A 24,385-nucleotide genomic window follows, 5' to 3' on the forward strand; every position below is an offset into this window, starting at 1 on the left:
TTTTTTTTTTTTTTTTTTAACCTGGAAGCAATCCTAGAGAACATTCAGTACCATCATTCCATTTTATAATTAACAGTTTATAATGTCATCCCTTGGTATTCCTAGGAGATTGTTCTGGAACCCCTTCCTCCCATGGATATCAAGGTGCTCCACTCTTTATATGAAATGGAACCCTCGTTTGTGCACAAATAGGCAATGAGGTAATTCTCCAGTTAGCAACAACACAACGGTAAGAAAAAAACAAAGTGAATCATCCTTATAACCGATATACAGCCTCCCACACACTTTAAATCATGTTTAGATTACAATATCTAATAAATCATTTTTAGATTACTTATAATATCTAATGCAATGTAAGAACCATGTAAAGAGTTGTTAGATACTGAGTGCTTGCTTTGGCAGCACATATACTAAAATTGGAACAATACAGAGAAGATTAGTATGGCCCTTGAACAAGGATGACATGCACATTCGCGAAGGGTTCCATAATTAAAAAAATTTTAAAAAATATAAATAGTTGTTATACTGAATTATTTGGAGAATAATAAAAAGGAATGCCTGTACATGGTCAATATAGATGAATTTTTTTCTGAATATTTTCTATCCATGGTTAAATCCAGGGATACAGAACTTGCAGATATGGGAGACTGACTATTTATGTAACAATTTCAGGTCATATTTTTATTTACAGTATTTCATTTGAGGTAGATGGAGAAGATGTAATTCTCATTTTGTACCAAGAAAGCATATTTAGGCTTCATGGTCTTAAAAACAACTGGAAGACCACAGATTAGTGTCAGATCTAACTTTAGAACCAGGGTCTTTTGCCCTGTAGGCCAATTCTCTTCCTACAGATACATTGCCCCTCTTGTACCCAGTAAAATACATCTCTGGCCTTTAGCTCAAAGACCAGATTACAGCCAATCCACCTACTTATCCTCGGGCTCTGTGTCAGAGTTTCCAACTTGTGAAAGCTTAATATCCCACGCTGAAGAAAAATATCATAAATTCCAAACTAAAGTATAAGCTTTTCTGTAAGTCCTTTCTTGATCCCTAGAAAAAGACCAACACTTTTTTCTGTCATACATTTCAGTCAAGAAGAAAACCCATCTCCTCTGAACCACCTTTGAAGCCTCCCTTTTAGTAGAGTATATGGATTTCTTCATTAATTCATTAAATATTTGTGACCTGAATAATACATATTAGCTCTCTGTTTTATTCAAATCATTTTATTTAGACTATTTGCTAACATACTCCTCCAATAGATATGCTTAGATATTTGGTAAATACATTACTCAGTTTCTCAAAGAGTATAAAATAAATACACGTAGAATATCAATGAAGTCAGTTCCTTCAACATCTCTTATCTCTTAAAAGTTTTGATGACAGAAACCATATTTTCAGTTTGTTTTTCTCCATCTTTCATAGTATTAGAAAAGTATCTTGCACATAGTAGGTGCTCTCAACAAACATCAATTAATGTGGAATATATTAACCCTTCCTAAGGAGATATTAGGGAACAAATCTGATTCTGAGTGTAACTGCTATCTCAGAAGTTCTCTACCAGGAATAATTTTTCCTCCCAGGAGATGATAGCAATAGTGGCAGCTATTTTTGGCTCCTAAACTTAGGGGTGGAGTTGAGGGAGTGGGGGTTGCCATTGGCATCTATTGTTCAGAGGCCAGGGATGCTGTAAATATCTGTCAATACACAGGGTAGCCCCTGACATCAGAGTATTATCTGGCCCAGAATATGTCCAGATTGAGAATCTTTGGCTAATGCAAGTCTCTCCCTAAAATCCTCATAGTTGTATTTTATCTTACATGATATTTCCAGGACATTTTCAAGGTTAGTTTTGCACTGGTAGTTTACTTCATGGTTAATCTGAAATGAACATAGCCACCAAAGTCATATATACCTGTGCACTATTAGATCACCATTGCCTTTTAATGATAATTTTGGGAGTGTATCTGTGATGAATAAAGGGGTGCAATGAAGGTTTGAGAAAACTTCACAAGAAGATGAATTATTTAAATATTATTTCTAGAATTTGTACTGTTTACTCACATGATTATACTCTGGAAGCTTGAATGAGACAGATAAAACATTGATTGGCTGGTTAAATATTACTATGTGGAACCATTATTATTTTTTATTTATTAATTTTTTCAGTGCTGGGGATCAAACCCAGAGCCTTGTATGTACTAGGTAAGTCCACCACTGAACTACATTCCTGGCCCCATATTCTTTTACCATTTATAGACCACCCAAATTATTTGCATTGAGAATATACACAGCTGAATAAATTGAAGGAATTAACATTGGGGTGTAAGTAGGAAATGGTAATTTTAATGTGAAATTAATGTAACTGGGACCCACTTTTGTATTCTGAGTATGCTCACAACAGGAAGTGTAAAATGCAGAAGTACTTTAGCATGAGCCTATTTGACTGAGGGACTTTGGAGGAAGAGAGAATAAGATACACATGGTTGGTATGTAGATAAGGTGAGTATGTAATTTGTCACCTAAACACAGCAGCTTTGAATATGGGACATTAATAGTTAATCCAGGACAACAGGCATAAGCAAAAGACTGGGATAAGTCAGGATACATAATCACACTAATCATAAATAGTGCCCAGATTTGGAGAAAAGAAGGAGAAATATACAATATCATCAAGGTAATGCACTGAAAAAGTTTTCTAAAACTAAAAAAAAAAGTCTTTAGTGTAGAGACTCACCCAACATAAGCAGATAAAATTGTTTGTGTGTTAGAGGCTTTTGCAATAAAACTGATTTATCTGAGAGAACAGACAGCTTTGAAACACCCTTATTGGTGCCTTGGCATAAATAGTGGATTTTAAACAATAAATGTTACCACAAGAATCTGGTGCAAGGGTAAGTGGGGTGTATTGTGTGCATGTTATTTGAGGGAACCATTCAGAACAAGGTGAAGGGCTCCCTGAAGACTTAGGAAGAGCCACTAGGATAAGAGTAAATGAAAGTTAAAGGAAGTCAGGTCTACTTAAAGCTCTGTGAGCAGTACTAGAGCAAATGTGTTTACTAATTACTCCTTAATTCTTATCCTGATGGATAACTTGTAGGGAAATCCTGGTTAAAGTGGGAAGATGATAAGACAAAGAAAATGTGAATTTTGTGTACCCCAGATGAGCTGACCAATCTGGGACTTTGGGAGAATTTCTATTTGGAAATGCAAAGGTAATTTTAGGGCAGATGCAGAGGCTAAGGCAGGTGGCCACAGGGTTCTGTGGCTCAGAAGGCATGGAGGCCATTTCAGAAGACAGGCATAACAGAGCAAGTTTCAGATGCCAGGGAGTGGATCAGTTTTAGGATGAAACATAAGCATGAACTAATCTGAAAGGGCAAATGTATTCCTAAACTAGGTTTCCCAGCACTGAATACTTGGAACGTTCCAACATGAAGGGTCGCTGTAGTAATGGCTGAGATGCGTTATATACCCGATTCAGCTGCTTCTTGGAAGCACCCTGTTGTTTTGTGATCTGTGCCTCTCATCATTGCATTGGGGCCCTCTTCAGCTCCCTGTTTCTCTGGGTTTTGGTGACTTTTCATACTTGCCAAGGTAGGCCTTTTCACTGGGGACTGTCCTGATATCCAGGAAGTATCTGCTATGTCTGTCTGAGCTCCTTCTTTATCTTACCCAGAGGTTCTACATGTTGGTACACTTGACTTTTAAGCTCACATTTTCCTACATCAGTTGCAAATGAGCTTGCCAACAGGTAGTGGCTTTTCTGTTTTTGAAATGGTACTATTTTTAGCGTATGAAGAAAGCTTTGAGCAAGATCTGATTATTTCATTTGCACTGGTTACTTTATGAAAAATGAAAAGGGAAAGATGAAGATGACCAAGAAACAGTTCGTATAAAATGTATTTGAGTGTAGGTTGAAATTTATGAAGTGTGATAGCAGATAGTGGCAAAGCTGAAGCCACACTAGCTTGCTCATCAACCTGATATACTGTAAATAAGAACACAATTTAAAAAAAAAACATGAATTTAATTTAAGATTATGTTGTTGGTGTATTTTATTTGAAAACACCTCCATAACCCTTGCATTTAGTGATACTGGTTTATTAATAGGGTCCTTTAAGTGAAATAAGTTTGAGAAAATGCTGAATTAAATCAAGAATGTAAGATTTTCATTTCAGAACTTGGATATGTTAATACACATGGTTGATTCTTCAAGAGGGAGAATGGATATTAAATATTTCTCAAATATAGTTGACCATAACTTACTCTCTTTGGTGGATCATATGCTGAGGTTACAGTTCAGTGTAACAATTTTGAGAGGTATTTCACCAGAACCTGCTCTCTGGTAAAGAATTTATTTTTCTGGCATCTCAAATATGTAAATATCTTCATAGTGTATAGTTTCTCTTAAAATGTATAATAATTTTCCCCATGTATAGTATGTAGTTTTTTCCCTAAATAAGCAAATATCTTTATATTAGGAAATTTCACTCTTCAGGTTATAGAAAAATTTTAAATTTTGGCCAAGAAACACCACTTGATTTGATTTGATTTTCTTTTAAAATTTATTGTCACATCAGTTTTTTTGGAAGGGAAAACAAAGGAAGATTCTTGTAAACTTAGAAGCCAAGTCAATATCTTGTTGTTGTTCTAATCTGTTATACATAATACTAGAATGCAGAATGCATTTTGACACATCATACATAAATGGAATATAAATTCTCATTGTTCTGGTACATAATGTAAAGTTACATAGGTCATGTAATCATATATACATGTAGGGTAATAATGTTCAATTCATTCTACTATCATTTCTACCCCCATTCCTCCTCCCCTTCCTTCACTCCTATCTAATCCAAAGTGCCACTATTCTTCCCTGCCCCCTCCCTTATTCTGAATTAGTGTGCGCAAATCAGAGAAAACATTCAGCATTTGGTTCTTTGGCATTGGCTTATATCACTTAGTATGATATTCTCCAGTTCCATCCATATACTAGCAAATGCCATAATTTCATTCCTCTTTATGGCTGAGTAATATTCCATTATGTATACATACCACGATTTCTTTATCCGTTCATCTGTTGAAGGGCACCTGGGTTGGTTCTGTAGTTTAGCTATTGTAAATTGAGCTGCTATAAACATTGATGTGTCTGTCTCACTGTAGTGTGCTGATTTTAAGTCCTTTTGATATAAATAGAGAAGTTGAATAACTGGGTCAAATGGTGGTTCTAATCTAAGTTTTCTGAGGAATTTCCATGCTGCTTTCCAGATGGTTGCACCAATTAGCAGTCCCACCAGCAATGTATAAGCGTACCTTTTTTTCCCACATCCTCACCAACATTTATTGTTGCTTGTATTGATAATTGCCATTCTGACTGAAATGAGATCTCAGTATACTCTTCATTTGCATTTCTCTAATTGCTAGGGATGTTAAATATTATTTCATATATTTGTTGACCAATTGAATTTCTTCTTCTGTGAAGTGTCTGTTGAGTTCCTTTTCCATTTATTGATTGGGTTATTTATGGGTTTTTGTTTGATGTTAAGTTTTTTGAGTTCTTTATATATTCTGGAGATTAATGATCTATCTGCTGTGTAGGTGGCAAAGATTTTCTCCCATTCTGTAGGCTCTCTCTTCACATTATTGATTGTTTCCTTTGCTGAAAAGAAGCTTTTTACATTGTTTTCATTCCGTTTCTTGATTCTTGGTGTTACTTCTGGTGCTTGTTAAGGAAGTCAGGTCCAAAGCCAACATTATGAAGATTGGGGCCTACTTTTTCTTCTGTGAGGCATAGAGCTCTGTTCTAGTGCCTAAGTCCTTGATCTATTTTGAGTTAATTTTTGTGCAGGTGGAGAGATATGGGTATAATTTTGTTTTGCTGCCTATGGATTTCCAGTTTTTCCAGCACCATTTGTTTAAGAGGCTATCTTTTCTCCAATGTGTATTGTTGGTGCCTTTGTCTAGTATGAGATAATTGTATTTATGTGGGTTTGACTCTGTGTCTTCTATTCTATACTATTGGTCTACATGTCTGTTTTGGTGTTAATACCATGCCGTTTTTATTACTGTGGCTCTGTAGTATAACTTAAGATCTGGTATTGTGATGCCTCCTGTTTCACTTTTCTTACTAAGGATTTCTTTGGCTATTCTGGGTCTATTATTTTTCCAAATGGATTTCATGACTGCTTATTCTATTTCTATGAAGAATGTCATTGTAATTTCAAGGAATTTTATTAAATCTACGTAAGTTTTTGGTAGTATGGCCATTTTGACAATGTTAATTCTGCTATACAAGAGCATGGGAGATCTTTCCATCTTCTAAAGTCTTCTTCAATTTCTTTCTTTAGTGTTCTGTAGTTTTCATTGTAGAGGTCTTTTCACCTCTTTTGTTAGATTGATTCTCAAATATTCTTTTTTCTTTGAGGCTATTATGGATGGAATAGTTTTCCTAATTTCTCTTGCATTGGATTAATCACTGAGTTTTAGGAACACATTTGGTTTATAGATGTTAATTTTATGTCCTGCTACTTTGCTGAATTCGTTTACTAGTTCAAGACGTTTTCTGGTGGAATTTTTTGGTTCTTCTAAATGTGGAATCATGTTGTTGGAAAATAGTGATAGGTTGAGTTCTTCTTTTCCTATTTGTGTCCCTTTATTTATTTATTTTTCTTTCTAATTGCTCTGGCTAGTGTTTCAAGGATGATGTTGAATAAAAGTGGCAAGAGAGGGCATCCCTGTCTTGTTCCAGTTCTTAGTGGAAATGCTTTCAATATTTCTCCATTTAAAATGCTTTTGACCTTGGGTTTAGCTTATATAGATTTAACAATGTTGAGTTATATTGCTAGTATCCCTAGTTTTTCTAGTGTTTTGAACATGGAGAGGTATGTATTTTGTCAGATTTTTTGTATCTATTGAGATGATCATTTGATTTTTGTCTCTAAGTCTTGATGTGATGAATCATGTTTATTGATTTCTATCTCTTGAACCAACTTTGCATCCCTGAGATGAACCAACTTGATCATGGTACACTATCTTTTAAATATGTTTTTGTATGTGGTTTGCCAGAATTTTATTGAGAAATTTTGCATCTGTTTTCATCAGGGATATTGGTCTGAAGTTTTCTTTCCTTGATATATCTGTCTGGTTTTGGTATCAGGGTGATATTTGCCTCATAGGATGAGTTTAGATGGGTTCCCTCTTTTTCTATTTCATGGAGTAATTTGAGGAGTATTGGTGTTAATTCTTCTTTGAAGTACTTGTAGAACTTGGCTGAGAATCTGTCTGGTCCTGGGTTTTTCTTGATTTGTAGGCTTTTAATGATGTCTTCAATTTCATTGTTTGAAATTGATCTATTTAAATTGTGTATGTCCTCCTGATTCAGTTTGTGTGGGTCATTCTAGACAGAAAGTTGTTTATGTCTTCAAGATTTTCTATTTTATTTGAGTATTAAGTTTTCAAATAGTTTCCGATTATCTCCTGTATTTCAGTAGTGTCCATAATGATATTTCCTTTTTCATCATGAATTTTAGTAATTTGAGTTTTCTCTTTTTCTCTTTGTTAGCATGGCTAAGAATTTATCAATTTTATTTATTTATTCAAGAAAACAACTGTTTGTGTGAATTTTTTGAATAGTTTCTTTTGTTTGAATTTCATTGATTTCAGCTCCAATTTTAATTATTTCCTGTCTCCTACTGCTTTTGGTGTTGATCTGTTCTTCTTTTTCTAGGGCTTTGAGATATAATGGTAGGTCATATGTTCATTGACTCTCTATTCTTTTAATGAATGAACTCAATGCAATGAACTTTTGTCTTAGCACTACCTTTGTGATGTGATTTTGATATGTTGTATCAGTGTTTTTATTTACTCTAAGTATTTTTTATTCCCTCCCAGATTTCGTCTGCTATCCATTCATCATTCGATAGCATATTATTCAGTCTCCAGGTGTTGTAGTAGCTTCTAATTTTTTGTTTTATTGTTGATTTCTAATTTCATTCCATTATGATCTGATAGAATGCAGAGTACTGTCTCCATTTTTTTATATTTACTAAGAGTTGCTTTGTGGCATTAGATATGGTCTATTTTAGAGAAGTATCCATGTACTGCTGTGAAGAAAGTATAATCACTCATCAATGGGTAAAATATTCTACATATTTCTGTTAAGTCTAAATTATTGATTGTATTAATGAGTTTTATATTTTCTTTGTTTAGTTTTTGTTTGGCTGATCTATGCAGTAGTGAGAGAGGTGTGTTAATATCACCTGATATTATTGTGCTGTGGTCTATTTGATTCTTGAAATTGAGATGGGTTTGCTTGATGTATGGATATGCTCCGTTGTTTGGAGCATAAATATTTATGATTGTTATGTCTTGTTGATGTATAATTACCTTAAGCAGTATAAAATGACCTTCTGAGTCCCTTCTGATTAATTTTGGATTGAAGTCCACTTTATCTGATATAAGGATGGAAACCCTGCTTCTTTTATGTGATCCATGTGAGTTATATGTTTTTTCCCATACTTTTACCTTCAGTCTGTGATGTCTTTGCCTTTGAGGTAAGTCTTGTGGAGGCAGCATATTTTGGGGTATTGTTCTTTAATCTAATCTTCCCCCCCCTAAATGTCAAGGCTTTCCCTTGTCATGTTTGCCCTGTTTCACCCATTAGTTTCTTGTGAGCTCAGTTTTTTATTTGCCCAAAGGCAGGATCTTATTCCCAGGGCACTGACTTATAAGCTGCGAACCTGACTCCACATCTACAATGACTTTCTGCAAGACCTGCCAGCTGCCAGTCTACCAGTGTTATGGATAGTACTTCCCCTGCCACATGTCCCTTCCATGCATGGCCTCACCATTGCTAGTCATGGAGTATTCTACTACATGCTGATCCTATGATGTGCTCCTAATGTGCCTGCCCTTCTTTGATATTCTGAACTCAAGACCAGTGCTGCGGACTTTGCAGGTCATACAGCCTCTGTCATAACTATTCAACACTGAAAATGTGTCTAATGATGACAACAATAATCATAAGCGATATATGGAAACAAATGGGTGTGTGTGTTCCAATAAAACTTTATTTACAAAAACATATTATGGGCTGGATTCAGCCCAAACATTGCAGTGTGCTGATCCCTGTTCAAAGCCACATCCTGAGGTTAAGACCTAAGGTTATGTTGTTTAGTGGTAAAACTGGGATTCAAATGTAGGCTTGGCTGGTGGAAAAGCTCATGTTCTTTCTACCCTGCAACCTTTCCCTTAGATAAGAGGGTAGAAGTCAGATAACTAGAAAGAAAGAGGAAAGAGTTACATCCAACATGAGGAGAGAAATAATCAAAGACTCATAGTTCATGGCCCGTTTTGGTGATAATGAGTAGATGAGCTTTAATAGAAGAAGGGGCCACTGCAGGAGTGAAGCAGAAGGAGTGGTTGGGAGGAAAAGTCTGTGTTCAAGTTTGTGATTGGCTGTGAGTGACAGAAATCTGACTAACCAGGGCTTAAAATGTGTAGGTTGTGTAATGGATAGGTATCTAGCAATGTTTCCTAAAGTATAAATACCTAGACTATGAAATTATTAGCTTTACATATTATGTATGTAATTGACGGAAAAGAAAGAAAACTCTGCTGTTGTGAGAATGATGGATTAGATCCAGGACTATCAAAATAAGAGAGTACAACTGTGAGTATACTGAAATCATGAATGAGGACTTAAGGTAGGTGGTAAATTGAAGGCTAGATCAGGAGTTTTATGATGATAGAAATCATGTCTATGCCCTCTCTCAAACATAAAAGATGATATTTAAAATATGACGAATGATTAAGTACAAAGAAAGAGAGAGTCAAGGATGTCTTGATGAACAGATAGTGTAGTAGGTTGAAGCTACCTGAAGGTTTCACAGAACACAAGCAAATACTGATTAAATCCCACTCCAGACAAGCTCAGCTCTGTGACAGAGCCCGTGCTGGGACCTTTCCCACCTCTCTTGTAACTTGCATTCTCCTTCTCTTAGATGTCCCAATTTTCTTTGACCTGCCTTGCCAGCATCTAATCCTTGAAAACCTTTGCTTGCAGGAGTTAGTGCTAGTTAATTATGGCTTCCCTTTAATACCTCAGGGCATCATCAGTAATGAGAAAAGAACCAGTTACCTGTTTCTATGTAGCTCTTCCCTCAAATCAGTCCTTGTCCCTTCTAACATTAGAATAGTTTTTATTTTTGCCAGGCACTCTTGTAATCCCAGCAGCTCAGGAAGCTGAAGCAAGAGGATTGGGGGTTCAAAGCCAGCCTCAGCAACAGTGAAGTGCTAAGCAACTCAGTGAGACCCTGTTTCTAACTAAAATACAAAAAAAGAAAAAAAAAAAAAGCTGGGCTGTGTCTCAGTGATTGATTGCTCCTGAGTTAAATCCCTGGTACAACCCTACCACCACCAAATAAAAAAAAACAAGTAGTTTTTATTTTTAATCAAAGGCTTAAGAAACCCTTATTTTTAATGAAGATAAATCCATACTGTGAGTCTCATTATTCATGAGAAAAAGGAAAAAAATGCATATCATTCATTAGAAGAAGACAAAATATGCATTTCCTTGAAATTCTTTATGTACTCATTTAACAAATGTGTATTGATTACCTGTTGTGTGCCAAACACAATGCAGGGCATAGGAGATCCATTAGGGGCACAATAGAGACAGAGCCCACATATTTGCAGATTTAAAAACATGGCCCAAGAACTGGAGTCCATCTTGTCCTCAATGAGGCTTTCCATTCTATTCAAATACTTGAACTGACCACCAGAAGTCTTGTAAATGCTAGTGTGAAGATTATAAGAGGATATATTCTCTTTTTCATAGGCTTTTCTTTTAGGTCAAGTTTTACAATACTTTAACATTTATTTAGCACCACTGGCCTAGAGGTGGTACAGAAAATGGAACGTAATCATACTTTTTGCCTCATGGGCTTGCAATCTATTAAATATTACTCTCTCTCTCTCCTGCTGAAAGTTTAATGTCCCAAAGCCAAGTATAACAACAAGGTCATTTAAAAATGTTTTAATCAAGACATGTAATTTAAAATTGCTTACTCTTTCTCAGAACATTAATCTTATGTACGTATTTATCCCTGGGGGCTAGCCAGATACTCATGAAAGAGTTCTCTAAGGTATAAATTTCAATGAAAATTTGCACATAAACAGTAATCTCCATACAACTCACTTCTTTTTCTCGAGCATTAACACACACACACACACACACACAAAATGAACTTCTTCTCACCAACAAAGATCAAAGTGACCAATGAATTGGAATTTGGATTTTTACCTTGACATTTTAAGATTCAAATCTTTTGCATAAGGATAGACTCTTGCAAAGGTGGGTGGGTGACAGTTCCCATTCTTAGAACAGTGTCCTTACTAAAGAGAAACTAGCTCTTAGCAGGTTGACTGACTTTTTGTTAAGAGTGAAATCACGCCATTTCCTTCTCTTTGTCCTCCCCAAGACTGACCCTTAGTCTCCATCAGCTTCCTTCCTGGGATTTCACCTTCTTCAGCCTCTTTTATGGGACAACTTTTTTGAAACTCAGTTGTCAGACGAATTATTGTCTCCATCTATGAGAAGTGGAATGAAGAAAATCATGCAATGCTATTTTCCATTTTTTGGGAATACATTTCATATCTCTTTTTTCTTGGATCTTGGATGTTTGTACAGTGCATCTGCAGATTTTTAAAGGATGTTACCATTTGCTCTCTCCAATGACTCAGCTAGGTGCATAGGGGCAGCTCTACTCCTCCTATGAGAAACTCAAGACTCAGGATATTTATGAGTCACTGAAAAGTACATGTTAAGAATCAGGACAGGAGCCTAGGATTTTTGTTAAGGCAAAGCAATTATTTAGTTATAAAAATGGAGCGTTGTTGGTTTTAAAAGTGTTCACTTACTCAAATTCCCTAATTTCCTATATCACAGGAAAAGCTATTTTAATTTTGCTATATACCTTTCCATATATTCACATAAAAATGCTTATCAATGTTGAACATACACATGTAACTTAAAACATTTAAAATGGCATACTATTACAAATATTATTTTGTTGTATACTCTTATATATGTAATAAAAAATTACTTATTCTCTGTCAGACCATTCAGAGAACCATCTTCCATTTTAACCACTACAAAATACTTTGTACATGAACATAGCAATTTATTTAGCCAGACCCTTATTAAAGAACATTAATACATTTCCTAAATGTTGCAATAAAACAGTGCTGGAGCAAGTGGCCTTCTGTGATGTCTATGGGGAAAAGAGTGATAATTAATGAAGGGTGGTTTCCAAAAAGTATAAATATATACACATTTGAAATTTTAATTGATTTTTCTGTGGCTCTTGCCAAATACCTTAACAGTTAATATTACCACTGAGAGTAGAGAGTCCTAATTTCCTCATACCCTCGTCAACATTGAATGTGATCAGTTTCTACTTTTATCCTTGCTAGTTATTTCTTAGAATTTATTTAGTTGTCATATTTTACGTTTGTTAGTTGCATAATTAATTTGTTGTTAATCTTCCTTAATTTTTAGTAAATACATTTAAGTCTATGCAGTTTACTCTGAATATCATTTAAGGGACACTCACAGATTTTATCCTATAGGTTGACGTATTTTCATTATTCTACCATAGTCTGTAATTCCTATATTGATTTCACCTTTAAAATAACTTATGTAAAAGTTTCAGTTTTTAATTGTATAGATCTTTTATGTTCAATTTTGATAGTTTTGAATATTCTTATGTCACAATGAAAAAATGTAGCTTTTAGTTTGGGGATTTATTTCCTTTTTGGACTGACACATGGTCAATTTCAGTAGATATAAAAAAAATTTAGAAAAGAGCATAATCTCTATTTTGTGGACAAGAAAACCAAACTAGTAGAAGCGATTAAGGTTGATTTAAGTCTCCCTCCATTTTGAGAATTTGTTATTTCTGTGTTTCCAACACATTTTATTTTACATATGTCAATGCAATGTTGTGAGACACATGATGTTTAATTATATATCTTATTTTTCAATGGGAAACAAACCTTTATATTTTAGATAATTTTAAACTTGGTATAATGATTTTTTTAAACCTCAAATAGACCATGTATGTTTTGATTTTACCACTACTTTCCCCTCCATTCCACCACCTTTTAAAAAATTTTCCTACTGGGCTGGGGATGTGGCTCAAGCGGTAGCACACTCTCCTGGCATGCGTGCGGCCCAGGTTCGATCCTCAGCACCACAAACAAAGATGTTGTGTCTGCCGAAAACTAAAAAATAAATATTAAAAAATTCTCTCTCTCTCTCTCTCTCTTTAAAAAAAATAAAAATAAAAAATTTTCCTATTGTTTTTTGGTAGTTATAACTTTGCCTATAAACATTTCACACTCATGAAAATTTTTTTCTTTCATGTTATTTTGGTGTTTCTTTCATAAATAACATGTAGCTAATTTTAAAACCCAGTGCAAGAACTACTGCCTTTGAATAATAGGGTCTTTTAACATAATCACATACGATAACTATATCATGAATTCCTAATACCTATTTATATATTTTTTTAAAAAAAAATTCTTGTATTTTTGCCTTCTTTCCTCTTTAGCTATAATGATAGGTTTTTCTCTATCTTTACCCCTTGTAATGTTCAACACATTATATCTGCTTTCTCTTTTAATGGTTGCCTTTCCATTTTTTTAACAAGCATTTAAAAGATTGTTTTACAAATATAGATAATCTATGAAGTTATTTAATCTCTCACAAGGAGGACAGAATTCTTGGTGCCTTTGTACTTTTCTTACCCCCACCCCCTGTATATTTTTTCCTAGAAAATACTAGAATTTAAACTCTAATTATTTTTTATTGTTATATTATGCTATATAAGTTGCCTTTGGTTTCACAACTGTATTTTCAGCAGCTGTTTGGAATTACTTGTATATTTTTTTGCTTAAAAAATTCTTGGTGTGGTTTTTCATTTGGCTGGTACACATCCTCAATAATTCTTTCAGAAACATCCGTGGGTGATTAACGTTTTGAATTCTTCTTTCTAAAATGTTTTTATTTTGCTCCCACTCTTAAATGCTTTATGGATTCTTACAAATTACCATTCTACTTACTGTAAAACAAAAGATACTTATTTTTTCACAATTTCTGTAAGTTAGGAATCTGAGTGCAATTTCACAGCTTATCTTTGACTTAAAGCTACTGAAGTGGTTGTGGCAAAGCCACAGTTTTATCTGTGGTCAGTCTAAAAATGTCTCTAAGGGAAGGACCCAGTGCCAAACCTACTTAAGTGGTTATTGGTAAGATTTGGTCCCATGCAGGCTCTTGGCTACCACCTCCCTTCCCTCCCTTCTGCATAGGCCTTTCCATAGGACATCTCATGGACTGGAATCTGGCTTCCTGAGAGGGAGGGGGCAGCAGAGGAAAAGAGTGTCTCTCCACCATAGAAGACAAAGTCTTTGAATTATCGAGTCTGGGAAGTGACATTCTACTGCTTCTACAGTATTTTGTCTGCTTGAAGTGAGCCACTAAATCCAGCTCACACATAAGTGGAAGAGAATCAAAGTGCCAAGAGGTTCAGGTCATTAGAAGCTGCTTGTAACTTGAGGTTTGGCATTACTTTCCCTTAGAACTTGGAAGACTTACTACTTTGAAGGCTTAGGGTCACTAGCATGCATTTCTTCCCAACAAAATGACTTACATTATAGGTAACCTATTTTTCTCTAGAAGAGCTTAGTTTGCATTTTATATCTGAAATTCTGAAGTTTCTCTGTGATAGTTCTAATTTTCATAGTTTCTCATTATTCACAATCATTTCTCAATATGCCCTTGACATTTTAAAGGTGCAAATTTTCTTTTATTTTAAAGATGTTTCCTTATTATTCTCCTTATTTTTTTCCTGTGATTGATTTCTGGGAAATCTTAAAATGAAAAAGTATTAAAAGTAATTAAAATAGAGTATATTAAATGTATATTAATTCTAGAGTAATTAAAAGTATTAGAACTTCTGTATTTACCTTCTATATCTTTTTTCTGTTCTTTCATATTTTTCATTTGTCTGCTCATGGAATCACTTTTTTTTGGGGGGGGGGGTAGGTGGCAGTGGTACTGGGGATTGAACTCAGGGGCACTCGACCACTGAGCCACATCCCCAGCCCTATTTTGTATTTTATTTAGAGATAGGGCCTTACTGAATTGCTTAGAACCTCACTGTTGCTGAGGCTGGCTTTGAACTCTTGATCCTCCTGCCTCAGCCTCCTGAGCTGCTGGGATTACAGGCGTGTGCCACTGTGCGAGGCTCATGGAATCATATTTTGAGTAACTATTTCAACTCAGCTTTCTGGTTCATTAATTTGACTCTCAATTAACTGTGCCTATTTTGCTGTTTTGTGCATCTGTTTTATTTTCTTAATTTGAAAATGTTTGAAATAAAAATGCTGTGAACACAGAGACTCACAGGAACCTATTTCTATGATTCTTCTAGAAGCAATGGTTCAGGAATCACTAATTCGGTTTCCGTGGACATTTTATAAAACATAAGCCATAGCAAATAATGAGAAATGACTGTACTCCATGGGGCTTTGTTTTTGAAAGGAGGAAGGAGAAATTGGTTGTGAAGTGACATAAAGGACACCTACCTGCCTTCTGTCCCTGAAGCCTTTCTGGGGATGGTGTCATCAGACATCATGTCCTTAGGGGATTTACAGATTTCCTTTAAGGTAAGGAGGTGAAGGGTATGTTCAGAGATAAGCTTGAGGTTATAGGAGAGTTTATTTTAGATCAGGAGCAGCAGAGGGCACTGTGGAAGAGTTTGAAGGGAGGAGATGGAGATGGTCATTGGATCTGACCTTCAGGGCATGTGGGCTGCCTTGTACTTGAGAGTGGGTGGAAGGCCTGTGATAACTCAGCTTGATAGCTTATCAGAAAAAGGTGGGTTTCAACATTTCCTGCTGAGGTTTATCAACAGGAGCTGAGGTGTTTGTTTTACATGTTGCAGTTTATCTAGTATTATGCCTGGAGTGTTTAGTTTTTTGAAGTTCTCTTTCTTGACAGGGAGGGGTATGAACTTTTTCTCCCCTGTAGTGTTTTCCTATCAGTCTTACCTCATCTTGTTTATAACTTCTTGCAACTCATGTTTTGGTCAGTCTGGTAATGGAATGACTGCACCAGTTTTCCAAAACTAATATTTTTTATTGATTTTATTTTTATACTTACATTCCTTCTTTCTTTGAGTGGTTCTTCGAGAAGAAAAGTGTACTGAGCCTCAGATGAACTTTCAACCATTTTGTAGTCTCCCTTTAATACTATCTTTTAAAAGTTGCAACATCAAGAGAAAAAAATATTGTTAAGGTATTTTAAACATTGGGAGAAGGAAATTGGGGTTTTCTGCCTTTTCTGGTACTTGTGGTATTGATATGGGAACATACCTTTTAAATATTTTTTAAAATTCTTTTTTCATTTAGATGGACACAATCCATTTTATTTATTTATTTTTATGTGGTGATGAGGATCAAACCCAGTGTCTCATACATTCTAGGTGAGTGCTCTACCACTAAGCCACAACCCCAGCCCATACCTTTTAAATATTAACGTCATTATAAAATGGCAATATTTAAGTGTTATCAGATGCTCTTCCTTTGGCAATAGAGATAAAGGGGTATTAGCATCACATTTAATATTTGTTCTGCTGCCTTCTGACCATCAGTTTACTCAGAATGCTCAAAATCATTCCAATCAGTTCTCTCAATAAGGGAAGCTTCTTTAGTAGGCTTACTACAATACTAAGGAGAAACGAAATGCCTACTACTGTCCTTTCATTGAAAGAAAGTTAGTATTTAATCTCAGGGAAGTTCTACCACTCTTCTTTTCTGATTTGAAACTACCTCTTTAAACCTCTCTCTCTCTCTCTCTCTCTGTTTTTTTTTTTTAGCCATCATTTTCCTGTTTTTTAAACAGAACTCTCCCTGTGAGGAGCAGCTGCTGAGGCAAAGTACTTTTAGAGAAAGGTATTTGACTTCCAACAGGGAAGAGGATATGAGGAAGTTATGAAAACCAGAAGTACATATAACAAGCATAAGGCAAATTATTTACACAAAACTGGTTTTCAGGAATCTTCTAGAATAAGTGACAGTTTTTTTCCCCTAAATCATTTTCCCTGATATTTAACACTAGAAAAAAATGTTTGGTGATATTTTAAATCTCAAGTTCAAAATTTGTTTTGTTTTGTTTAGAACAGAAAAATTCAGTATCTATCTATCTGTGAAACTACTTAGATCTGAAAGTACATTTCTGCATTTGCTCTAGTATTATTCTATGCAAAAAGTGAGAGTGTTTTGAGTGTCACCAGAATTCTCATTGTCTTTACTTCCAAAAGTAATCAACATAGGAAAATATAAAGAAGAAGAAAGTCACAATTCTATTCTTCATATTTAGCCAGATTCTGTTTCATGAGAGATCTTGTTTGAATGTTTATGTCCTCCTGCCCTCAAATTCATTCTTTAAATTCCTAAAGGTGATTAAACTACCTAAAGGTGATGTATTAGGAAAATGGCTTTTGGGAGGTGATTCATCAGGAGAGTTGCTCTCTCCTGAATGGGATTAGTATACTTATAAACAAGATACCTGAGAGACCCTGGTCCCTTCCACCATGGGAGGACACAAAGTCCTGGTGCCTTCCATGAGCCAGAAAATGGGTCCTCCCCAGACACAGAATCTGCTCCGCCTTGATCTTAGACCTCCAGCCTCCAGAACTGTGAGAAATAAATTTCTGTTGTTTATGAGCTCTTCACTTTATGATACAGTTTTATATCCTAAAGAGACTGGGACAGATTTATTTATTTTAAATATAGGAAAAGTATCACCAAAACATGTGCATCTACCGTATTGATTTTAGTTTGATTTCTGTTTTCATCATGTATGTGTTTCCTTTTGCATTATTAAATTATTCTTTGAAATTATTCATTTTAAAATTTTCTATGTCAAAACTAAAATCATTTTTTTTCACAGTTCCAAAAGATAGCTACTCAAGTAGAATATGAACTGGGAAGATTGACAGTTTGCATTCTCACCTTGTTTTGATTTTGATAGGGAAATATTCAATTTTTTTACCATTAAATTTCATATTAGCTATGGATTCTTGTAGTTGTCTATTGGTACCCTTGATCAGGATGAAGAAATAGTTTTTCCTTTTTAATTTCTAGATTTCTCTCACTTTATCATGAATGATTCTTTCATTTGACTGTGTCAAATGTTTTTCTGTGTAGTCTACTGGTTCCATTGTTCCTGGGTATGTGATGAGGGAGCATATTATAGCAAAAAGATGTGGTGGAGAAAAGCTGCTCACTTTGAGGGGGACTGAAAAGAAAAGGGTAAAAGAGAAAGAGAACCAGGAACTGGGAACAAAGTATACCCTGTAAGAATATGACTCCAGTCATCCATCTCTTCTAACTAGGTCCCACCTAAAGTTTCTACCATGTTCCAATGACACTACCAGCTGGGACCAAGCCTTCAACATGTGTCTTTGGGTTACATTCTACATTCAAACTATAACACTTATCCAAAATATAGCACATGAAAAAAAGTTCTTTGGGGTCTTAAATGATTTTTTATTATTTATTTATTTATTTATTTATTCATTTTGGTGCTGGGGACTGAACCCAGGGCCTTGTGCTTGAGAGATAAGCACTCTACCAACTGAGCCCCTTAAATTATTTTTTAAAAATGGTTTCTGTCATCATTATAATTCCTTACTGTGTGATTTGATTTTAATTTTCAATTTCCTAGGTTTTCAAGATGGAAGTCTAAGTGTTAACTTAAAATCTTTTTTCAAAAACTTTTCTAATGTATGCATTTAAAATGATGAATTTTCCCCCGCTGCTCCTTTTTCCGGGGCTCCAATTATGCATGTGTTAGATCCTTGAATCTTGCCCCATGTCACTGAGACTGCCATTTATTTTTTTCTCATAGCTTTTTTTGTACATATATTTCAGTTTTCACAGTTCTTTTTGCTCCATTTTCAAATCAGCCTATATTTACTTCACTAGAGCTAATCAGGACTTAATCTATCAGTGAATATTTTATTTAAGATATTCAGACTTTTTTAGTTCTATGATCTCACTATTTATAGTTTTTGCATTGTTCCTCCTGTACATGTTTTTCTTTATATTCTTCTTCATATTCATGATTCTTCTTTGGTGTTTTGTTCTTGTTCTTATCGCTGATTGTTTTGCTAATTTTGTTATCTTGGTTTGGTTTTCTTATTTCTGTTGTGTAGCCTTACCTGGGGTCTATACTTAGTGCCCTGGTGTTTAATGAGGCCTCTCACTTAGGTTGGCCAGAGTTCAACCCTGTGGAAACTCTGATATTTCTTTAATATACAGTTTAATTCTAATTGACTTTCTCTGGTAGTGGTTCTTTGTCAGGCCTTATTTTTGTTACCTTATGTATTCGCTGTTTGTTAGGGTTTTGTTGAAGTCTGGAAGGGGTTTCCTATTTCTGGAGCTGTACTTTTGCATTGTTCTCTTTTCTCTGGTATGTTCCTTTGCAAGTTACAGCCCCCACAGCTCCAACTCTCTCCTCAGTAAGCTCTGTGCTTTTCCATCCCTGATGAGTATCATACAGCTTTTGGGAAAGAAAGGTAAGTTGACTATACAGCTCACCTGTTGCTTACCCTTCTATTAGGGATTGTTTTCGTCAGCTTTTTTTGCTGCTGTGACTAAAGGATCCAACCAGCACTATTATAGAGGAGGAAGAGTTTATTTGAAGGCCCATGGTTTCTTAGTCCATAGAGGGCCGGCTCCATTCCTCAGGGCTCAAGGTGAGGATAAACATCATGGTGGGAGAGCGTGGCAGAGGGAAGTAGCTCACATCACAGTGATTTGGACACAGAGAGAGACATTCCACTCACCAGATACAAATATATACCCAAAGCCACGTCCCAATTCTCACCTCCTCTAGCCACTTCAGTCACCACTCAGTTAATCCCTATCAAGGAATTAAATCATTCATTGGGTTAAGACTCATTTCTCCCCTGAACCTCCTTACATTGTTTCAGACGTCAGTTTTTGGGGGACATCTCACATCCAAACCATAATAGGGATTATAGTCCTATACCAAGTGATGCTCATTGTCTGAGGTACATTTATCAAGTATTTTCCCTGTATTATTGTTTCTAATGGCAAGAAGGCTCGTCTAGTACATATAATGCCATCACAAACTATAGTATAAGGCTTCATTTATTTTTTAAACTAATTTGGTAACAAATATTTGAAGTTAATTTCATGTTTAAAGGATTTTGCTTTTCACATCAATATATTAATGGCAGAACCTCATAATCTTCATTTTTAAGAGTTTTAATTGGTTTTATTAGGGGAAATTAATCAAACGGGTTATAAGAAACAAGTCACATATATTTGAAATTATCTTATTTTTCAATAATATATTTGATTTCTCTGAGCTGTGAGTTTACCCCAGCACTCTACTTACACGTCTTGAGGATAGAACTTATCATGGTCTATTTATGAAGTCTTATTGTGGGTTAGCTTGACTGCTTCTAAACTATTGCCTAGGTTTCATTTTATCCTCTTTTCTGTCATCATGGTAGGACCAGCAGTGACCTGAAATATATTATCACAGTGATGACAGAAGCCCAAGAGAGCACGAGTCAAGCTACACAGATAGTTCTTATGGCATGTACAAGGTCAGAGCAAGATGTATGGCTAAGTCCAAGGAGGCCATATGACCCAACAGGCAGGGAAGTATATTCTGTCTTGATGGGAGAAGCAGCCAACTGACATAGCACAAGGCTGAGGACTCATAAGCTCATAACAGGGTGAGAAGGAGGGCTTGGAAACAATGAGACAGTCGACCACAGTGTCATGCCCTCTGAGCTCATAGAATAATTTTTTAACATTCTTAACACAGAGACTTCAGAGAACACTCATTGTTAGGACAAAAAAAACAAAACAAAACAAAACAAAACAAAAAACTGGGGTGTAAGAATAGTTGAAGAATAGTACCCATGAAAGATCTGTCAATTATGGAGAAAAAAATGGAAAAAGTATAGGAGATCGAATTCACATAAATCCTTTTAATTTTTTTTCTCAGTTGGCTGGATTACATTTTCTAGAAATGTTATAAAGAGTATGTGAATGGTTCCCTTAAGCAGTATGTAGTGNAAAAAAAAAAAAAAAAAAAAAAAGAGTATGTGAAATATTTTCTGACAACATCTTTTTGTTGTCATAATACAGAAAGACAGTTTATTTAGATATACAGAATTTTAAAGCAACTAGTACAAGGAATGATCTGAATCAATCAATTATTCCATCTATCTATATTATTATGAATTTTATTTTATTGTTTGAAACTTATGATGTTTAATGAAATAATGAAAATAGGAGTCTCTTTGAAATACTGATGGTGGCAGATATCAAGAAAGATTTTCTGGTTTATACACTCTCCAGGAAATTCACAGTAGGAGTTTTGTTCAATATTGATCATGAGAAAAATCTAATAAAGTGGAGGAAAGATTATTTAAATTAAAAGAAATAAATGGGATAAACGTGTTTAAATTTCAGGGGTGACACTGAAATGATAATTAGGTAACTTTACAATGTTCCCATTTATACAACTATAAATGAGGAACAGGCCCAGGGTACAGTGAAACTTATTCATCCAGATGGGTCTAACTGACACTGAACTCAGTGGGAATTTTTTTTTTTTTTAGGTCAGTGTTATAATGAGAAAACGCACATACAAAGAAGGATACAGTAATCAGATATGGGTTAATATATATTGTAAATCAGTCTTCTGAAAGAGCTAGGGAATGGTCTGGTATCACAAAGAGACGTGATATCCCAGCACTGCAGTCTGAGCTATTACAGTACTTCTGAACCCGGTGGAACAAAGATGCTATTTTGAACTTGTGGTGGCCCTTCCATTGAGCATCACTGGATATATACATAACCTAGTGATGGAAGGGCCACAATCTTACCCAGCAGTCTTCTAGTTATCTGCTGTATTATTAGAGTTCACATCCACTTCAGTTGATTCAAGTGCCTACTTTCAAAATCATCCTTAAATATTTGACCCTATGTTCTACACACAGGTGTGGAATGGGTTGTTAATATAGGAAATTAGGTGTAATAATTTCTTGAGCTCTTCAGACATGTGCCATCTCCAAATAACATGATCATCTTGTTTAAGTAAATTTCAAGCATGTGCATTTGTACTCTCATTCCTCATCCACCTCTGGAGTATGGTTCTAAGTATGAAATCCAAGCACTAGAAAATGACAGAGCTCAATTCCCAGGTTGGAGTGCCTTTTTTCACTTGGGTTGGATTACTAGACATTTAGATAGAGACCCAGATCACTCTGTCAATCATTATCCAAGAGAGTTGAGAATACAAAACGTAATGGAACCAGGAGAAGTGAGTGTCTACAAGAATAATCTTTTTCTTTCTTCCTCTTTAAATTTTGTTTTTCTTTTCTGGTAAAACAAATCAGCAGGAAAATAATGTGTGGGAGTTAAAGAGATGACGGATTTTTCTGTCAACATCCTTTGTATTTAGATGATATATGTTGCTATTTTTTCTGGTCTGTGTCTATTCACAAATCTGATTGGAGATGAAGTTTCCTAGTCTCAAATACTAACTCCTCCTGGGAAATATTTCTAAGATCATTGTAACAAGGTTGCTTTCCAGGGCTAGAAATTAGAGAGTGGGAGTCAAAAATTCAGGAATATAAGTTACTGAAAAAGCTATAGCTTTAATTGTTTTTTGTTAATATTTCCTCTGAGAGATAAATTGCAACCGACAGAAAAATTTCAGAGCAGAAAAAACACTAGCGCTCATTTAAAATAAAGATTTCTCCCCAAACTACCAGTCTGGGATAGAAATGAAATGGGCATCATAATTTCTTCAACAGAAACATCTGTTAAGTATTTACTTGACTGTGGGAGAACAGAGAAAATGATCATATTTTATGTTTAATGCAAACTGGAGAAAGTAAATACTGTAGATCTGTTGCTGGGGAATCTATTGGCGAGATTAACAAGATGGCAAATTATGTTTTCTCCATTTGCACAGAACTTAAATTGAGAAGTTATAAATAACGTTCTAGTAGCTACATAAATCCTTAACTGTTTACTTGGGAGTGTAATGGCCCCGTGTGCAGAAGCCTGCCTCTATACACTCTCCCATAGCCAGCAGCAACATCAATCTGCCGTATTGGCAGTCAGGTTGAGTAGCATGGGATCGATTTTTATCATTTAGATCATAAAGTGACTTTAATGTTTAGGTGAAATAGTCAGATATTTAGCTTTGGGATCCAGTTGAGAGACAGCACCACCCAAAGTGATGAATTTCCGAGATGGCTCTTCATTCTTACCAAGGACAAGAAAATCATTGCAGAGGAAATAAGACTCAACATTTGCCAGATGTTCAAATCAATATTTTTTCTCTCACGCTCAATGTACTTCCTCTCCAGTACCAGGAAAAAAGAGAACCAACATCCCACAAATGTGGAAAAGTTATAAACAATACTTGACACACAAATTGTAATATTGCTGTAGAATTCAACTGCTGGGGTAACATTGGTGAGTGTCTTACCTTTTAGATTTGTTTTTTTCAACAGCCTAATATTCCTATAGTGAAAAGTCATGGAATTTTCCAAAGTATTTTCTTTATATCTTTTTATTTGTCTTATAAAATGCTCATTCAAATCTTACATGTGGTTATTTTTGCTAGCTAGTCTCCACTGGATCTGATGTCACAAATTCAGAAGTGAGCAAGATTTTGCTTCAATTTACATGATTGTGTCATCAGCAGGAAATCTCAGGCCAGTGTGTTCCCCACAATGACTTAAGGAGTTTATTTTGTGGTACTGGGGATTTAGCCCAGGGCACTGTACCATTCAGCGACATCTCCAGCCCTTTGTATTTTTTGTTTTGAGACAGAATATTGCTAAGTTGCTTAGGACTTCAATAAGTTGCTAAGACTGGCCTCAAACCTGTGATCCACCTGCATCAGCCTCCTGAGTTGCTGGGATTATAGACATGTGCCACCACACCTAGCAACTCAAGGAGTTTTAACACCAGCACTGCCTTCTGCACATATTAAGCCCGATTTGCACTGTGCAAAGTATCACCTAATCCTTATGATTTAATTCCCTGGGTCTGAGATCATGGGTTTTGTAATCAAGAAATGCAAGGTTCAGAGAATTGCTCATGTCTTGCCCACTGTAGTGACTTGGAGGTACATATGTGTAGGGATGGATCTGAAATTAGATTTAGGCAGTCAAGTCCAAGTGCTTGCCCTTAGCATTTTCTTCTGTTGCATTAACTGAGCCCATATTCCCTGTCTGTATCTCAC

The 24,385-nt window shown here is 35.4% G+C and overlaps 1 non-coding gene across 1 annotated transcript; it reads left to right on the plus strand.

The window, feature by feature from the left end:
- Positions 1–386: 386 nt before the first annotated feature.
- Positions 387–493, plus strand: LOC125615435. Its single transcript, XR_007346090.1, has one exon. It is a non-coding gene; the product is annotated as a U6 spliceosomal RNA (small nuclear RNA).
- Positions 494–24,385: the final 23,892 nt, after the last annotated feature.

Source organism: Marmota marmota, unplaced genomic scaffold, assembly GCF_001458135.2.
Source record: "Marmota marmota marmota unplaced genomic scaffold, marMar, whole genome shotgun sequence".
Classification (NCBI taxonomy): Eukaryota; Metazoa; Chordata; class Mammalia; order Rodentia; family Sciuridae; genus Marmota; species Marmota marmota.